The sequence below is a fragment of the Megascapheus bottae genome, chromosome 25 (assembly GCF_031878675.1).
Source record: "Megascapheus bottae isolate mThoBot1 chromosome 25, mThoBot2.hap1, whole genome shotgun sequence".
Taxonomy (NCBI): Eukaryota; Metazoa; Chordata; class Mammalia; order Rodentia; family Geomyidae; genus Megascapheus; species Megascapheus bottae.
Window position 1 is genome coordinate 17822165 of NC_143533.1, and position 19531 is coordinate 17841695.

General features: G+C 37.4%; 1 protein-coding gene and 1 long non-coding RNA gene across 2 annotated transcripts in view; one reads left to right on the top strand and one right to left on the bottom strand.

The window, feature by feature from the left end:
- Positions 1–8194: 8194 nt before the first annotated feature.
- LOC150046498 (uncharacterized) lies at positions 8195–15424 on the top strand. The gene is made up of 3 exons (XR_016539702.1): positions 8195–8296; positions 14241–14332; positions 15187–15424. It is a non-coding gene; the product is annotated as an uncharacterized LOC150046498 (long non-coding RNA).
- A 2650-nt stretch (positions 15425–18074) lies between these two features.
- Positions 18075–19531, bottom strand: part of Dtwd1 (DTW motif tRNA-uridine aminocarboxypropyltransferase 1) — a 35552-nt gene continuing 34095 nt past the window's right edge. The window contains exons 6-7 of the transcript XR_016539701.1: positions 18894–19014; positions 18075–18126 (exon numbers count right to left, since the gene is read on the bottom strand). The gene's annotated coding sequence lies outside the window, so the exon portion shown is untranslated. The remainder of the gene's footprint in view (positions 18127–18893; positions 19015–19531) is intronic.

Genomic DNA, 19531 nt, shown 5'->3' on the forward strand with positions numbered 1-19531 from the left:
ATGAAGTAGATAATTGTGCATGGAGTGAGGTGGGGGGGGGGTCCTAGGGCTTGAACTCAGTTTTTTTGTTCAAGGTTGGCACTTTACTACTTGAGCAATGGCTTCACTTCTAGCTTTTTGGTGGTTAACTGATTGGAGATAAAGGGTCTCAAAGAGTTTCCTGCCCAGGTTGGCTTCAAACCTCAATTCTCAAGCCAAGAGTGTGGCCTATTGGTAGAGTGCTTACCTAGCATGCATAAAGTCCTAGGTTTAATTCCTCAGTACCACATACACAGAAAAAGCCGGAAATGGTGTTGTAGCTCAAGTGGTAGAGTGCTAACCTTGAGAAAGCCCAAGGACAGTGCTCAGGCCCTGAATTCATGCCCCAGGACTGGCCAAAACCCCCCACAAAACCCTCAATTCTCAGATCTCAGTCTTCTAAAGAGCTAAGATCATAGGCATTAATTACTGGCACCTAGCTTGAAGCGAATAATTTGTGCACTGAAAACTAAAAGTACTCATGAAAGAAACTGAAGACGACACAAATAAATAGAAAGATATCCTATGTTCTTGGTTGGGAAGAAATAGTGTCTAAAAAACCAGAATGCCTGAAGGAATAAACAAGTTCAATTACATCGTTCTTAAAATTTTAATTTTTTCACAGAAACAGGAAACAAAATCCCCAAACTGTATCTGAACACCAAAGATTCCCCATAACCTAAGTGCTCTTAGGCCTTAAGAACAAACTGGGGCTGTTACATGACCACAAAGTATACCACAAAGCTATAGTATTAAAAAGTGTGGTCACATAATAAGAAAAAGACTTCGAAATCCATGGAGCAGATTAGAGAGTCCCATATTAAATCCACATTTATGGTCAGCTGACCTTTGACAAAAGTGCCAAGAATACACAATGGGCAAAGATAATCTTTTCAACTAACAGTATGGAGAAAACTGGCTGGCTATTCGGGCAGGAAAATGAGATTGGACTCTTTATTTCAGACCTTATACAAAGATCAACTCAAAATGAATTAAAGACTTATGACCTGAAACTCTAAATTATCAAAAGAAAATATACAAAATAAGCTTCCTGACATTTATCTGGGTGTTTTTTTTCTTTTTTGGTATATGAACCAAAAGAAAACAGACAAAATAGACAAATGTCAATGCACCACACTAGAAGAAAACGTCTAAGTAGGAAATAAAAAAAAAAGTTTATATAGGTCATAACACTTACAATGTTACTATACCATATTAGGTAGATTTAGAGTCCCTTTATGCTTTATGCACCTCTGTCTATAGGTTCAGGGGAGAAACGTAATCATTAATGACAATATCAGTTTAATAGAATATTTCAACTTCTCTATTTAGACCTATAATGCAAAAGCCAGACCCAGGATGCTCATCTGGATTTTTAAACTGCTGTTCAGCTATTAACTTTAATTTTTCCTAACTAGGAACAGAAACATCACTGGTAAAAGGAGGATATGGAGAAAGGATGTACTGATAAATTTCCTCAAGGCAACTTCCATGCAATTAGGATATGCTTATACAGACAAATGCACTAATCAAGATTTGTTTCCTTGCCTTAAAAAATCCTTTGTATCACAACTAGTTTTCATATTGCCCATTCATCTCTTGAAACTTACAAGAGGAATTTTTGGACTAAACTACAGCAAGCCAACAATCATATTAGAGTAATGGCTACAGATTGACAGAAGGTTACTAGCATTCAAATTAATTGATTAAAAAAGTAGCAATACATTTTTAAAGTATCATAGGAGAACACTGAATCCTCTGAGACCATTCTGTCCCCATCCTCCATTTCTACCCAAGGCTCTTACCAATTCAATTGCAGTTATCTTTCCCTCCCTCCAGACTAAAGCTGCTCTTAGAAAGCAGCTTCAGTAAGTTATCCCTCACAGTAAAGCTTTTTGTTTTCTCTCTGTGAAGTACTTACTATGTGAAATAATTTGTGAAAATCTTACTCTGCAATGGCATGACGGTCACCATAGGCCATCAAAAGGATCAAAGGAGGAAGTGTTCTTCAGGTTCTGGGGAAGCACGTGACAAAACCTTGCCAGCGAAACAAAACCAAAACACAGGCTGTGCTGGAGTGAGGATCAAATGGTACCATCTGAGGGAGGGGCATACACAAAAATAATCCATGGGTAAATCCAAGATCAAAGTGAAAGGATGGCTGGATGCATTATAGTTTAGGGTAAGAAATAAGAAATAGGGCATATATGTCATTGGTTTGGATGAAATCCCGGCCTAGTAAGACTGACAGCATGGAGGATGGTTGGGGATGACAATTTTGGGAAACTGAAGCTTGATATGATATGGGTATATTTCAATTGTTCTTATAAAGACGTCTAACATATACTAAGCACTTTCTTTGTGACAGGAACTGGCTAAGGGCTAAATTATATCATTAAATTCTTGCAACAATTCTATGATGTGAGTATTATATCAAACTTCATCATTCATTCAAGCTCACAGAGGGAATATGTGTTGCATTCAAACTTTGTTTCCAGTTCTGGCTGATTCTAAAGACAACACCCACTGTGAATTGCCATATGGTCTCCATATGGTAGAATGTTGGATTAACAACACACAAGGCATTTGACATATAGTAACAATTCCCAATGTCTACGTGAATGGAGTGCAACCTCCTCAAAACTCTACTGCATGTAATGAGATTCCCATTGTTCTCCGAGTTCTGTGATGATCATTTATCTATTTCTCAGGACTCAGAATGTCATAAACTAGCCACGGCCTTTCAGGCAGGATGTGATCTCTAAAATATTAGCTTAGGGATGAGTTTGATATATTTTAATCCAATCCAGATGTGCCCAATGGAAACAGCCTTAAATTTGGTATCACCATAAAGAAAATCATCACAAAGGCCTAAGAATGATGGTTTAAATATTACAAAATTTATCATCTAATGACACATTGGGCTAATCAAATTCTTCGTTGTGATCCCTAATTCTCCAGTAACTGTGACCTAATGAACGTACTGCCCACATCTCTGAAGATCTCCTAAGAATCAAAATATGTTGTCTAATTCAGTCATTCATTCCTTAAACTCCATTCCAGAATATGTAAGCAATACTTGCCTTGGGTCTGCTCATCCAAGGGACTCATGACTGAATCACTGACCATCTGTTCTGGTCCATGGCTTGAGACCCAACAATAAACAGGATGGGCATTGACCCTAGGGAAGCTTATAACTCTCAAGTAGGAGCCATATGAGTGCACTATCAGATCACATCCAAGAGTCTCATCTCACCTTCTAACAAGCTGCCCTTTCCAACCCTATTGTTAATTTTCATAAAAGGCCTACAGCATCTTTGAAGCAGTAGCTATTACTGCATCCCACTTGAATGAAGACCAAATTTGAAAGATTTAAGCTTCCTGACCATAATATATTCTATTCCAATATGGAAACAATGTATTTATGTTTCTGTATATTCCTACCATATATTCACAGTTTTTAAACCTTTTTTTTTTTTTTGCCAGTCCTGGGCTTGGGCTCAGGACCTGAGCACTGTCCTTGGACTTTCTCAAGGCTAGCACTCTACCACTTGAGCCACTTCCAGCTTTTTGCTATGTATATGGTACCGAGGAATTGAACCCAGGTCTTCGTGCATGCTAGGCAAGCACTCTACCACTAGGCCAAACTCCCGGCCCTTTTTAAACCTTCTTTAACTGATTCTTGCCTCCTTTCAAACCCTAGCTTCAGTTCTGTTCTTCACAGAGTTTTCTGAAACTCTCCCATCACATAAATTTTCAGGGCATTTCCTCAAGTGTGTCATTTAGTCTTGATTCCTTGGATTTGTTATCATTTCTTATATCTACTTTCCAGGATATTTTTACTTTTTTTTACATCTGTATTTTGTTGTTCAGGGAAGTGCCTAGCATGCCATAACTAGCCTAATGTAACTGTTGTTGATTCTCAGGTCTAACTAAGCCTTTCCAAGAGAGACACTTTGTGATGATTAGTTTCTGCCTGAGGAAATTTGCCCATAGTCTTAGGATCTACATTTTTCTTTTAGGCATCTCTCCACAATTTGGGTCATAAGGTCTGCCTCTCTCTCTCTCTCCCTCTCTCCCCCCTCCCCCTCCTCCTCCCCCCCCCCCCTCTCTCTCTCTGCCAGTCCTGGGGCTTGAACTCTGGGCCTGAGCACTGTCCTTAGGCTTTCTCAAGACTAAAGCCCTACCACTTGAGCTACAGCACCACTTCTGGGTCTTTCTATGTATGTGGTATTGGGTCTTCATGCATGCACCACTAGACCAGACTCCTGGCCCCATGAGGTCAACTCTCTATAGCACTGACACAAGTATCCATGGTATATTAGGAAAAGGAAATAGGATAATAGAAGAAGACAGATGATAGTTTCTGAGATTGTTTGGTATTATGGATTATATAGGCACTGTAAACAACATAGACTAAGGCACTGGGTGAAATTCCATACAGATCACTAAAATTAGGAGAAAAGGAAGACACAATAGGTTCAAAGAGTAAGAAACTCAACTAAATCAATAAGCTGATTGTGGTGGTTCAGGCCTGTGATCTTAGCTAAGTAGGAGGCTATACCTAGGAGAGTTAACAGTCCGAGGCCAGGCTAGTCATAAACATGAGACCCTACCTGAAAAAAGAACAAAAAAGCAAAAAGAATTGGTTGAGGGCATGGCCCAAACAGTAGAGCACCTGTCTACCAGGCACAAGGATCTTAGTTCAAACCCAAAGCTGTCAAAAACAAAACAAAATCCTGGTCTTTTCTTTGTGGTCCCAACAGGGATCTTGTGTCTAATAGCCTCTTGCCCTCAGCACAGGATTCTGGGGTTTTTCATCCAGTCAATGGATGACCTTGTGCTCCAGGTATTGATTTTTGGCACTTTGGTATCCACTAACTTTCCCTCTGAAAAGTGAAGGGAATGGATCCAATTTAGCCCTCTATGGTTACAGACCTTAGAAGGAAATATGGTGTCTACTTTTTCAAACCTGCAATTTTTACACATGGGGGAAGAAAGATCAGAAGAATGGATTAGGGCTCAACAGATAACTAATTGATTGTCTTTCCAAATGGTCACTTTTCTGATGTGTCTAATTAAGATCAGACTTACCCTGGGAAAAAGAATAAGCTGGCAAGATATTAAAAAAGACACTTACACCTGATCTGAGGATCAAGGTTCAAAGCCAGTCCAGGCACTAAAGTCCGTGAGACTCTTATCTCCAATTAAACACCAGAAAACTGGAAGTGGCGCTGTGGATCAAAGGGTAGGGTGGTAGCCTTGAGCTGAAGAGCTCAGGGACAATGCCCAGGTTCAGAGTTCAAGTCCCACAACCAACCAACCAAAAAAAAAAAAAGAAAGAAAGAAAGAAAGAAAGAAAGAAAGAAAGAAAGAAAGAAAAGAAATAGGCTGTAAAGTTCAAATCACATAGTGTCTAGGGTTATAGGAACAGACTTCCTATCCTCAATGCACCAAAAATACTAATCTTCACATGATTATGAATGTGGAACTCTGTTTAAAAATACATTAAAAATGTATTATTATCAAAGGCATAGCGTGAGGTCTTACTGAATAATGGAATAACAACTTAAGAATTGCTGTATGTGAGTAGAACTGGAAAATCAATGAATGTTTTCTAACTTGCAAATACCTTGTTACTTTCTCTAAATACATTTCATATGGATCTATAGCTCAGTCCTTGAGCAGCTTCCAAAAGTTTTATGCTACTGGCTTATTGATCAAGTGTTTTTCTTCCTAAACAGATTCTGCAGTAAGTATTAGTTCCATATGTATATTCAGAGCTTATAAAAACTAAGTACTTGGAAAATCGATCATTAGCAACTCACAACCCTTTCCTGTTGGATATTAAGACTATTACAGGTCAGTTCTGAATGCACGTAAACTATAGAATGGCATTTAGCAATATGACATGAAAATAATGACGATCTGCGCCCCTCTCTCGTGAGGGCGGGGTACTCAGTGTTTATTGCTTAGAGAGATTTGCCAAGAACAATGGATACTCAGGCGAGTAGCTGTATCTTGAACTGATTAAAAACAATTCCTCTTTCCAACAATTTGTTTTACCTTGAGCCAAAGGAGGGAGTTGATTGGATCATCTGAGAAACAGTGATATAGAAAGTGAGAATGAAATTCAATTGTATTTAGTAGGTACACCATGAATAAGCAATTATTCAAGTTTGAGTCAAACAGCTTGTTTCTGACTTAAAGATTTAGACGTCCATTCTTCATTGATTAAGACTTTAATATTTTAAAATATCTGAAAAAATGAATTGATGGTAAAAATTCGAAGACATGTTTAGTAAGACCAGGGACTCTAAACTTTATTTTCAGCTTATAAGACACAAAAGAAATGTTCTATTTGGACAAAATTAGTAATACTCTGGGATAATTAAGAAAATTATCATCAGATATGGAAAAAAGTGCTAACTCAGAGAAGGCTGAGAAGATAGAAAGATGAGCTGGTTATTTTGGAGTAGTTTATTCATTCCAGGGAATGGGCAAGTTTTGAAGTTGAAGTTGCAAAGAAATAAAGCTATTCCAGCTGGACTGGATGAAAAACATACATATTATTCAATAATACTGATAGTCGAGAAAAAGACACACTTTAAAGATTTGCTTAATTACACTCAGAGTTGTTTCAGCCAGAGTCTAGCAAGCATAAATTAGATGATGAATAATCAGAATACAGAGAAAATATAAACTTGAAGTATATACATAAGGGATTTTATGTCTTCATCTGTAAAAGAAAACTAGATAACTTCTAATCCCTCTTGGACATCGTCCATAGAGAACTAGTTTAACCTAAGAGACTTTTCAAAGTAGACAGAAATTATGGTCAAAAGGAATTAAGTAATATATGAAATTGCAATTGATTATCAGTGAACTATAGGTACAGGAAGGGGAGATGGGAGTTTCTAATAGAAGATTACACATTTAGCTTATAGCTAGGTGCATGCCTCTAATACCAGCACTTGGGAAGCTAAGGCAGGAAGATCATGAGTTCTAACATTGACTATGCTACAGAGACAAGTTTGAGCAAACTCAGACTATACAACAAGATCCTGTCTCAAAAAAAACAATTTGCTTAGCTGGCTCATGCCTGTAATCTTAGCTGCTCAGGAGGCTCAGTAGGTTTGAGGACTGAGGTTTGACACCAGCCTAGGCATCTCCAACTAACCTCCAAAATGCTGGAAATGGAGCTGTGGTTCTAAGTGGCAGAGTGCTAGCTAGCCTAGAGCAAAAAAGCTCAGGAACAGCTCCCAGGCCCTGAGTTCAAGCCTTAGGAGTGGCACAAAACCAAAATAGTTTATATAGCACTAATATTTATATGGCATATTTGTAAATATTAATCAACACTTAGCACACACAAACTAGTGTTAAAGATGCAGCTTTTCTCTTAGCAATGCCATGTGGTAAAAGATAGTTTAACTGATTATTTCATAATTATCCACCCTAACTCTCTCCTTTGGGATAGTGAGATAGGTCCTTCTGAGTCTCCAGAAAGAATGCCTTCAGCCAGGGAATAACAGAGCCAGTATTAAAAAATATTTGGCACTCTTTTTCTTTTTTCCTATTTATAGCCTCATTGTTCTTTTATAATATGTGGGAGTATTTCTTTGACAAGCATGAGTCTTGAAAACACTTTTTATAATTAATCTTGTTCCAGTGATAACTTTTTACAGAAATACCTACACAAGCCTGCTTGTAGAATCATGTAAATACTTAACACATGCCAAGTACAGTGTAAGAATAACCCTTAGCAAGTCACAGTTCACAAATTTATAGAAATAGCTATGAAACTGGGCTATACAGAAGTGAAATCATTAAAGGTTAAATAAATATTAGTTCCTCATTAGTAGAGTCTCATAAAGGGTTCTGATTTTATCCTCAATATAAGGAATTCCTGTAGCACTATTTCCATTATGTACAATAGTCAAATTTTAGACTCCTTGGAGAGAAATAAGTAATTGTGTATTTTATCCATTTTTTAGCTCTAGACTTGCAACAGGCTATAAATGAACTTAGTGCTAGAAATATCCATGGAGACTCTAACCTGTAGAGGAGACAAATGCAAACATACATTTGCAGCATGATGTACTGATAAGGCAACATGCAAAATTCTATGAGAGCACAAAGGAGAGAATACCTAACTGTGCCTGGGTTAGGTGATAGAATGGTCTTAATTTGGGAAACCGGAGGGATGTTGGCTTAAGTAGCTACCTAAGCCACTTCTGGAACAAAAACTTGATGATAATACCTCTTGTCATATCATAAGGTTCGTGAGGAGGAATAAGAGATAAGTTGGGAATTTATCCTACAACACATAAAAGGAGACTCACTGAAGGGTTTCATGTTACAACTGGAAAAAGAATGAGAATGAGGAAGTGGCACTGTGGCTCAAGTGGTAAAGTACTAGAGCTCAGGGACTACACCCAGGCCCAGAGTTCAAGCCTCACGACTGACCAAAAAAATAAAACAAAAGAATGAGAATGAAAACCAGGCACTAGAGGCTCCTGTCTGTAATCCTAGCTACACAGAACGCTGAGAACTAAGGAAAGTCCATGAGACTTGTATTCAATTAATCACAAAAAAATGGCAGAAGTGGTGCTATGGCTCAAGTGGTAGAATGCTATCCTTGAACAAAAGGAGGTCAAGGATAGCGCCCAGGCCCAGTCTATTATAGAGTGAGGATACAGTGATCCATAGAGCTCTGAACATGGCAAAGACTTAAATTTACTGAATACATATTTATATATTATGTGTCAAGCCACAGCCTAGTCACTATATAAATATTGACTCATAACTCTAGAATTTATAGCATCATCTCTAGGAGGTAAAGAGCATTATTATTCCTGTTTAGTGATTGAGAAGCATGGTCACAGAGCTAATAAATGATAACGCTAGGATTTGAACCCAAGAATTTAGGCTTCTGAGTCCTTCTTCTCAGCCTTTCTATACCAGTTTGATTCCAATATGTTCTAGAAGAAGAGTTCATTCTGTAGTATAGGTAGGTAAGTGGATGATATGCACCATTTATGGTACACAGAAGTGGGAGATTTCTTTTGGAAAAGTGTGGGGCTAGTGAATTCACTTTTGAGATCTTCTGTCTAATACTTTTCTCAGGCCTGAATTTTAACAGAGGGCAATGGCTATTCAATGCTAGTCTAAAGCTCCTTGGAAACTGGGTGTATGTAAGCCGACAGCCAGGGCACACCCTTAAAGCTGGCGAGACAAATGCTTCCCATAACCCAACTCTCATCCAATCAGACCCCAACAGGGGGTAAGCCACTGTGAGCTGTACTACTGTACATTTTGGTGGAAGTTCAAGAATATGAAGTTCTTTTTTCTCGGCCCTCACATCACGTTGCAAAAATAAAAGATCTTTTTTTTTTTTTTCTCACTTCATTGTGCATGGTTTGAGGAACTTCCAAGGTCAAGAGGTTATGGAATTAGAGTCATTGTAACAAAAATGTCAAACAAATAAACATCCCAGAAGACTTCACTTTAATTTGGTTAAGACAAGGTAATGAAAATAGTATCTGTTTAAGAGAAGTCATCTCAGCCAAAATTCTGCCCCAACCTTCAGATTCAACTTTCATTGCTGTCAGTTGGAATTAGCCAGAAATGTTTAAAGGAGGAAACTCAGGTTTACAATGCATCATTGTGCCAATGTTTTTGCCTGTGGCTTTTGTTTGTCCCTTCCCCCACTTGCCAAAGTTTGAAACTGAGAACAAGATGAAATAAATTTTTGAAGTAGTGTGCAAATCTTCCATGGTTGGTGAATTCCATTCCTTAATATTCTTGCCACAAGAAAAGAAAGGACTAAAATATTTCCCAACAAATAGAGAGGTCATGACATTTTATTCTGCAGTGCAACTAGGGATTGGGACAGGAAATGGCAAGTGCTTTACAACCGTATAGGTGTTGTTTGAGTTGTGGTGGGTTCTCTGGAAATGTCTCTGAATTTATTCTTTTATTCCTCACGCTTCAAGATGCATGCAGCCTTTTTTCCCCTAAGCTCCATGATGTCAGGGCTCATTCAATAGTTTTTGCCCATTGTCCTAGAGTGCAGTACATTCTCCCTTAATTTCTCCCAGAAGTTCACAAGTCAGGAAGTCACAAAACCACTGCAGACAAAGATTGCTATGGTTTTGGCTGACACTGTAGATTATATTAGGGACATCACTCTCTTAAGTACAGGCTGTACCCATAACAGAATGACTGGCATGCCTAGCTACTCAAAATAGTCCTTTCAAGTCCAACACATAGGTTTGTATTAAAATGCTATATTATTATCTCTAGGGATATATATCTGTAGAGATATATGTCCATGGAGATCCATGGAGTTTTTCTTTAGGTTCTATCCATGGAAGTAATAGCATAAAATTTATAGAGCTAAAGCAGCAACTACAACTCCAATCTTGTCCTTTCCTAGGAAATTACAACTCACATACCTGTGCATTTGCCATCTTTCCCAGAATTACATAGATATTTCAGTCTCAAGATGCCTAATATCTTCTCTGTAAAGATATACTTTCTTTGAGAGGTTCTCTATCCCTTAGGGACATCCTCATGTATCCAATTAAACTCGAGAACATTTTTCACTTCCTCCATTTTCCCTAACTCTCCACTCTAACTGGCCTACCTGGCTCCATGTATGATCATCTCAAAAACTGTTCAAGTACATTCTCACTTACTATAAAACAGACAAAACAAAATAAAACCTCTCCCCAAGCATCTCAAGACTCTTGAGAGCTCAGTATTATCCTAGATTACCTCTTATCTAAAATCCACTTTCCACAACTTGTCCCAGTATTTTGACTTTCATTTTGAGAATTGTTGTTTTTATGATCTACTTAGGCTTTTATCCACATTCTCCTTTAAAATTCCCCCTTGGCTAGGGACGGTGGCTCATACCTATAATCCTACTCAGGAGGCTAAAATCTGAGGATCAAGGTTCAAAGCCAGCCCAGGCACAAAAGAACCTGAGACTCTTATCTCCAATTAACCTCTAGAAAACAGGAAGTGGGGCTTGGCTCAAGGGTAGGGTGGTAGCCTTGAGCTGAAGAGCTCAGGGACAACACCCAGTCTGAGTTCAAGCCCCATGCCCCCCCCCCCCCCCGCCACAAAAATCCCCTTTATTTTCTCCCATCTAGTTCCAAATAGAAAAGTCCATAAGGAAGAGATATTCCATCCTTATCTCCTGTCTCAAGTTCTTCTTAGTAGATCCCAGCAAGGCTATACCTGGAGGCTGGAATGAGTCTTTGATTTTAGTTCTTCAAAATTTAAGTCAAAGTTTACCTATGACTTAAAGATTTCCCCCCTGCAATCCAGATTAATATATTCATTTCTTCTAATTTAGAGTTCTGTTTCTTATATAAATTTGTTTCATTTCTCTTTCTCTGTTTTCTGATCTTGGGCAATACCTTTAAGTTTGTCCTACTTGATTTAGTTAAAAAATGAGACAAGTTAGGGACCTGTGGCTCATGCCTGTAATCCTAGCCATTCAGACCGGTGAGATTTGAAGATCATGGTTCAAAGCCAAATAGGAAAGGAAAAGTCCATGTGACTATCTCCAATTAACCACCAGAAAACTGAAAGTGGCACTATAGCTCAAAGTGGTAGAGTACTAGCCTTAAGGAAAAGAGCTCAGGAACAGTGCCCAGGCCCTGAGTTCAACACCAATGACTGATGAGAAAGAGAAAGAGGAAAAGAGAGAGAGAGAGGGAAAGAGAGAGGGATAGGGAGAGGGAAAAAGAGAGGGAGAGAGAGAGAGGAAAGGGAAAAGTGGGTAGGGAAAAAGGGGGTGGGGGAAAAGGAAAGGGAGAGAGGAGAAAGGGAGAGGAGAGGGACGGAGGGGGAGGGAGGAAGGAAGGGAGGAAGGGAGGGAAGGAAGGAAGGAAGGAAGGAAGGAAGGAAGGAAGGAAGGAAGGAAGGAAGGGAGGGAAGGCCAACTGAGTAGACTACAGGCTCAAAGTGGACAGGTTGTCTCTTAGTAGAAATAACCATATAAAGACTTGGGACATATCTATTTTAGGAAATAGCAATTTTGGCAATGCTAAGTTCTAGTTATTTGCATTTTAAAGTATGTGGGTTTTGGATATAGCTGAGTTTTCAATCTCACACAGTGTTTTAGAGCACTAAATTAGGCAACATATACTTAAGAACACAGGCTATCTTTGTTTATCACCCTCAGTAAATGAAGTATTTACTCACACATTTGACAGCATAAAATGAAATTCTTCAGTTAATTTACAAGTTGACCTGTTTGGTGAAATATCCCATCACTATGGTAAACTGCTGAATTTAGATACGTGATTTATAGATAGCACATCTTTGCACACAGAGATCTTTTAATGTCAGAATGCCCTATGTGACTCAAATCTTAGACACCTGAAGATGGCTTCATAGCTATCTGTATTCTGAATGGAACACATTAAAAAAATCCATTTTCTAGGCTAGGCACCAGTGGCTCACACCTGTAATCCTAGTTACTCAGGAGGCTGAGATCTGAGGATCGTGGTACAAAGCCAGCCCAGGCACTAAAGACCATGAGACTCTTCTCCTTAAATAACCATCAGAAAACCAGAAGTGGTGCTATGGCTCAAGTGGTAGAGTGAGCTGAAGAGCTCAGGGACAGAGCCCAGGCCCAGTGTTCAAACCACACACACACACACACACCCTTTCCTATATCTATTAGGTCATTTAATAGTAATCAATTACAGTGTCTTCATCTTTTTCTTTCTATGTTCTTTTTGCCCTCTTTTAGAAGTGGGAAACTTGCAGACCTCCAGCCATATAAGACCTTATAAAATCTATGACAATACAGACAATATGCTTCTCATATGCTTCTTGCTGGCTGCCAAAGCTAACTGCCTATACTGATAATGGCCTGAAAATGATGTCATAAATACCCTAATGGCCCTTGACAGAAAATAGGTTTTTCACCCTTGTTTGACACTCTGAAAACCCATTTTCTTCTCCAAAATATTTTCTTCTTGGTTTCTATAATGCTCATTTAATTTGATCTGTTTCAAACCATACCTCTTATGCATTTTTTAGATGTGCACATATATTCTCTTCTGCATTTTTATATATGAATGTAAGTTATTAACTTGCTTTGTTTCTTGAGTTTCTGTATCTATTCTCCATGCTTCCCTGGGATGTGCAGGTAACAGCAAATTAATATATCCATTCCTATATCTACCCCAAAATCTAGTTTGCAATTTTTCTATCTGGTAAACATTTCTACAAAGATATGTCAGTCAGCATTTCATTACTATGTCCAAAGCCAATAACTGCAACCATGACTGTATTAATAATAGTCATACAGGTATTTGATTAATGAATACAAGTATGTTTTCCCCTCTGGTCAATTAGAAAGCAGACAGGAATATAATGTGCACTTTTTCATTTTTACTTATTCTTTAAAATTTCTAACATCAACAAGGCTAATCTTATCCAAAAGAATAACCAACATAATGAGTAGTTGTCTAAAAAATTATATAGATTGGTATCTATCTATCTATCTATCCATCTATCCATCCATCCATCCATCCATCCATCCATCCATCCTAGCCAGATGATACTCTAGAAGTTGAGACCTGATGATCATGGTTCAAAGTTAGTCTGCGTAGGAAAGTGTGTAAGACTCTTAACACAAACAAACAAACAAAAAGAAGTAAATGGAACTATGGCTCAAGTGGTAGAGTGGTAGTCTTGAGCAACACCTAAGCCCTGAGTTAAAGCCACAACAGGTACCAAAAGAAAAAATATATATATCACATATAAATACACACATGTATACATGTATGTATATATTTACATATGTATATACATATTGTGTATGTATGTGTCTCCATAGCTTTTTCTCCTTGAAGGGGAAGATAGGAAATTAGAAAAATAAGGCACAAAATTGTATGCTCTCAGATCCGCAAACAGCAAAACAGTGTTTTGTTGTGTTTGTTTTGCTTGCACTATTATGTTGTGTTTGTTTGTTTGGCTTTGCCAGTCCTGGGGCTTGATCAGGTCCTGGGCACTCAGAGTGCTAGCCTTCAACAAAAGAAGCCCAGGGACTCCATCACTTGAGCCACAGTGCCACTTCTGTTTTTTTTCTGTTTATGTGATACAGAGGAATCAAACCCAGGGCTTCATGCATGCTAGGCAAGCACTCTACCACTAAGCCACATTCCTAGCCCCTGTTGTTTTGTTTTTTACAGATCATTATCAAGAATTTTTTTTTAAAAGAAAGCATACACATTTGACAAGTAATCTCTTTGAAATCCTCAAAGAAACAACCACTCCTTAAAAGGTGAGCTAAAGACTTAGAGAGAGACATATCTGAATCTGAAATAAGAATAGCCAATAGACACATAAAGAAATGCTCAACATCTCTGGTCATTAAAAAATGCAAATCAAAACAACTTTGAGATTCCGCCTCACCACAGTTATAAAGGCCATTATCAAGAAATCTAGTAACAACAGATGGTAGCAAGGATGTGGCCAGAAGGGATTACTACTACACTGTTGGTGGGAGTGTAAACTTGTTTAGCATTCTGGAAAGAAGTATGGTGGTTCCTCAAGAGACTAAACACAGAGCTCCCTTATGACCTACTCCTGGGCATTTACCCAAATGTCTACAAACAAGGCTACACTAAAGCTACTAGCACAATGATGTTCATTGCAGCATTGCTTACCATAGCAAAGATATGGATCCAACCCAGATGCCCCTCAGTAGATAAATGGATCAAGAAAATGTGGTACAATGGCATTCTATGCTGCCATAAGAAAGGATAACATTGTGCCATTTGTAAGGAAATGGAAAGACTTGGAAAAAATCAAATCATATTAAGTGAAGTAAGCCAGACCCAAAGAAACAAAGGCTTCCTGGTTTCCCTCATTTGTAATAATTAGTGTATGTGTAGGATTTTCTTAGCAGAGGATCATAATAGCTCAACAGCTATGTGCATATGATCATATAGGATGATGCTAAGTGAAATAAGCTCCAGGATATGGACACAGACGTTTATCTTTGTGGTTGTTTTTAATGTAGTATGAAAACATTTCTTTTCTCTCTTTTTTTTCTCTTATGGTTTATCCTGTATTGTTACTGTATCTGACTTTGGTACCTGGCATATTGTATATACGTTCATTTATCTGAATAAGGGAAAGGAAAATAAAACAAGATGATGAGACAAAGGATAAAGGGTGAACCAATGTAACAGCAGTATTCACAAGACCATATGTTGGAAATGAACTTTACATCTTGGGAGGAGATGAGAGGAAGAAAAGGGAGAAAACTATGGAAAGGGGTAAAATGTTCAAGAAGTAATATACTCGCTACCTTACAAGTACAACTGTAACCCCTTAATGCATCACCTTGACAATAAAATTTTTAAAAACATACACATGTAATTGTCAAATAATTTTTAAGTAAATATTAAAAAAGAAAAAAAGAGCTTTCGGTTTTCATTCGTAAGGAATAACTCCAAGAGTTATTTTGAGTTCCAAGATTCTTAACCAATTCCAATTGGTACATTTTTTAACTACAAAGATCCTGGGGTTTCCATTTTACAAAAACTTCAAGTAACAAGTTCCACTCGACCTGCACTCACAAAGACACACTCTCTCATCATTCCTTCCACTGTCCCTACCTGCTGATAAAGGCTAACGTCCAGCTCTTTTCATGCCCCTCAGGCCCACAAAAACCATGTATAAATAAAATGCCTTTGGCTGAATCTCCTCATCTCATTGTTTAACCTCACCCATGAGATGATTCAGATCAGGTTTACTCAACTGTAAACTATTTTCTGAACCCAACACAAAAAATCCATCAAGCCAGTTATTGGGTTTACAAGAAGACAGAAAGACAAAAAGACAGAAGAGAAAAGAAGCAAGTTCTTTCCAGGGTTCCTCAGAGATTTTTGCCTTTAATTCATTGGAATGATACTTTACGTGTTATAATTAGTAATTTTCACATTATAAATGCTAAGGGAAGATGCCAGGGTAACTGTAAGATAGTGACTGTAAGCCTGATACACAGAAATCTATTTTCCTTCCCTCATTTAAAAATGTTTACCTTTCTAATTTTTTTCGCTAACGACAGTAAAAGCAAACAGGTCAAATTCATGCCGAACAGTGATGAACTGAAGGACACATGCCATGTAAGGATCACTTAAACGTTGTGTGATCTTTCTGCTTTAATAATATTCAGATGCTCAACTATTTCCTTTTAGATTTAAAAAATTTAGTAATAAAAGATGTGGAAAGGCACTGGGAACTTTATCTAATGGTTAGAACTTAAGACAGTGTTTGTTTCTTCCTCCCCACTCCAGTTAATTTGATCTCAGGATTCTTTTGAAATCTGAATGAAAAAAAAATTTTAAAGTTCAGAGAATCTTTGCTACCTTTCCTGTGTCAGTTATCAGAAAATTCTAGCTAAGCAAACTGTCCAATCAAAAATGGTACTGTTAAGTTTTCCAGGATACCAGTTTTACTGGGAGAAAAGAGCCATCTATTTTAAGTCTAGAACACTCAAGGTCTAAAATTTTCTTATATTCTTATATATATATATTTTTTTTATTTCTTATATTCAAAAAACACCTGTGTCTCTTTTACTAAGAACATTGATTTGAACCATCTGAAGGCAGTGGATCAAAAGCCCAGGTCCAAACCAATGTTCAACATACCCTAAATTACTATATCTCTGCTTCCTATTGGAGCTAGATTTCAAAAGTTACTTGCAGAGTCATAATTGGTTTCCCCTATTACCTCTAACAGGACTAATATTATAACTATAATATTAGTAGGTATCATAGGTTTTTGATAGGTATAACAATAGATATTTACCACTCATTCCTGGAAGATCCACACACACAATACCTGTAACTCCTACAGGATTTATCAAAGAAAATTATACTATATCCTACTAAGTTTGAATTTTAGATTAAAGAAAATCCTCAATAATGGTAATAGCCTTTCTTACATGCTATGAGTACAGAAGAAGACTGTTGAAGGTGAGACTAATGAAAACAATGTTGGAAAGGCTAGTCCCTTTGTGACTCTTCAAATCTCATGCTGTCTGGGACTGCATATAAAAGTGAAGGCTTGATTTTCAGTAACAAAAGGTCTTGTACTATTAGGCAATAACATCAAACTATCAAAGAATTCTCAAAGTTGTCCAAAGCAACAATTGATCCAGATGATTATATTATGGTTTGTGACTAGTTAATTCAAATAGGACCTGCTGTAGCAACATTAAGTTTGGAACATAATGTTATGAAATTTTTTCATCAATGTTTGAAACATTCCTGTATCTGTAGAATTTTCCAAGCTTCTGAAATTATGTGTTGAATGGTTTGTAATCTGTTGAAAGCTATTTGTGACCTTTCTTTAAGCTTAAAAAGAAATAACTCAATCTGTTGGCTTTACCACCAGGGAATTCTGGGAAGGGAGAAAGCTCAGGAGAGAGAAGAAAGGCAATGTTTTCTCTTGACCTTTGAAACTGTAATGTCATGTTAAGTGAATATGAATTAAGTTATTTCATTGGAACATTTCTGGGAACTGTATTAAATCAAATGTTTATAGAAAAGCAGGTGTTTGTTTCTTCTCATGTTTGTGTTTTCCTATTTTCTACACAGTATCTATTTCTCCTTCTTTCTGAGTAGTTTATCCTCACAACAGGCTCCCAACCTTTTTATATTGTAAATAAATCTCCTTTAGAGAGAAGTATAACACATATTTGTTCAGTAAGTCGATACTTGAAAATTATAGATTTTTTCCTCATTAATACTCTTTGTGGTTTTGTCAGTAATAATTTGAGAAATAGTACTTATTGGAGAAATTTCCATATAAACATAGCCTGTATATCTCCATTTATTTCATTTTAAAATCAATTATGTCAGAAAAATCTATGCCTATACTTTTTCAAATCTAAGAAAAATGTTTACACTTACCTTTAACTGTTTCTTGGGATGTCCTTATTTCATTTTAAAATCAATTAAGCTAGAAAAGTCTATGCCTGTATCTTTCAAAACTAATTTTAAAAAAGACTTTTTTTACACTTACCTTTAAGTACATCCTGGAATTTTTGTTTCTTTGTGTATACTAGAAGGAAGGAAAAGAGACCAACGAGTGGGAAAGACAGAAAGAGGGAGAAAAGAATGCCAAGTGGCCTAAAACTATTTTAGGATTGTTTTTCTTAGCTCCCTTTGGCTGTTAGAGACATTCTAACTAATTTGTGTTTCAACTCTACCTTTTCTGCTGAAAGAGCACCAGTGATCATAGATCTAGAAGAAAGTAGAAAGTAGGACTGGGAAAGAAGAACAATACTAAGAAGGTTCTCAGAAAGACCAAGCCTGTCCTGGGTCCATCAGATAACACAGCCAACACAGAGCTGGCTGGAGGTCTACAACAGCCAAGGCAACCAACCTTATCAAGGCCAGATGCCTGTTCTGAAGAAATCACAACAACATAGAGCTGAAACCAAACAGTGAACTGGGTGCAGTCTTTTGAACCACAATATGTAAATGAGAACCAGCCTGCGAGCTCATCAATGACTTGGCACGCAGAAGTAAATCCTGTTCCTCATCCAGGAAGGAGTTTTGCAGAGCTTCAAAAGTGAAATGCAACTTATTGGGTCTAATTAATTGGGGATATTATCAGAATAACCCAATCTCAAATTGTCCAATAGGTTTCCTCTTATCTACTATGCCTCTCCTGAAATCTTTTACTCTGAAGAAGCTCTAATAGAATCCCTTTATTTTCTCAGAAACCATCTCTTAGGAACTATGGACCTCTCCTATGAGCCACAGGAACACTAAGAATCTATCACCATCATCAATGTTTCCATCTATTGCAACTTTCACACTCACCTCCTTTTATTTCACCAGCCTCTATGAAGAATCCCGCGATTCTATACACTTCAGGAGATTGCTGATGTACTGTTTCTAGAATCTTCGTTTAGGCTGAATATTCCCAGGTTGCTGTGTCATTCTGAAAAACAAATAGGATGTGAGGAAAGCCTGGCACATGTAAATGAATCAGCCTTGTTTGGTTTTCTTTTAATTTTTATTATACTTAAGGACTTGTCTGAAGAGATTACACTTCAATCGTTAGTTTATCAGTTTTGTTTTCTAATACCAGAAAATTCTGCCACAAATATAAAACATACTCTCACTGGTTGTGTACTACTACCTGTCAGTGGAGAGAGTACGTGAAGATACAAGAATCAAAGAATAAAACATAGCATGTATGAGGAATAACTAGGTTGAGGAAACTCAACTACAACATGAGGACTAAATTCAATAAATAGTATTGCTTTCATTCAATAGATTTTAGCTGTTATCAAAACTGCAAGCATGTAAGATGATACACGTTCATCTACCTCTCTCTAGTAACTATTTTCTAAGTACATGTGTCCCCTGACCATAAGATCACAGAAACTCTCAAGATGCACAACAGTGTCTAAAAGTCTTTTCCTCTTTAAAAAAAAAAAAAAACAGTATTTGAG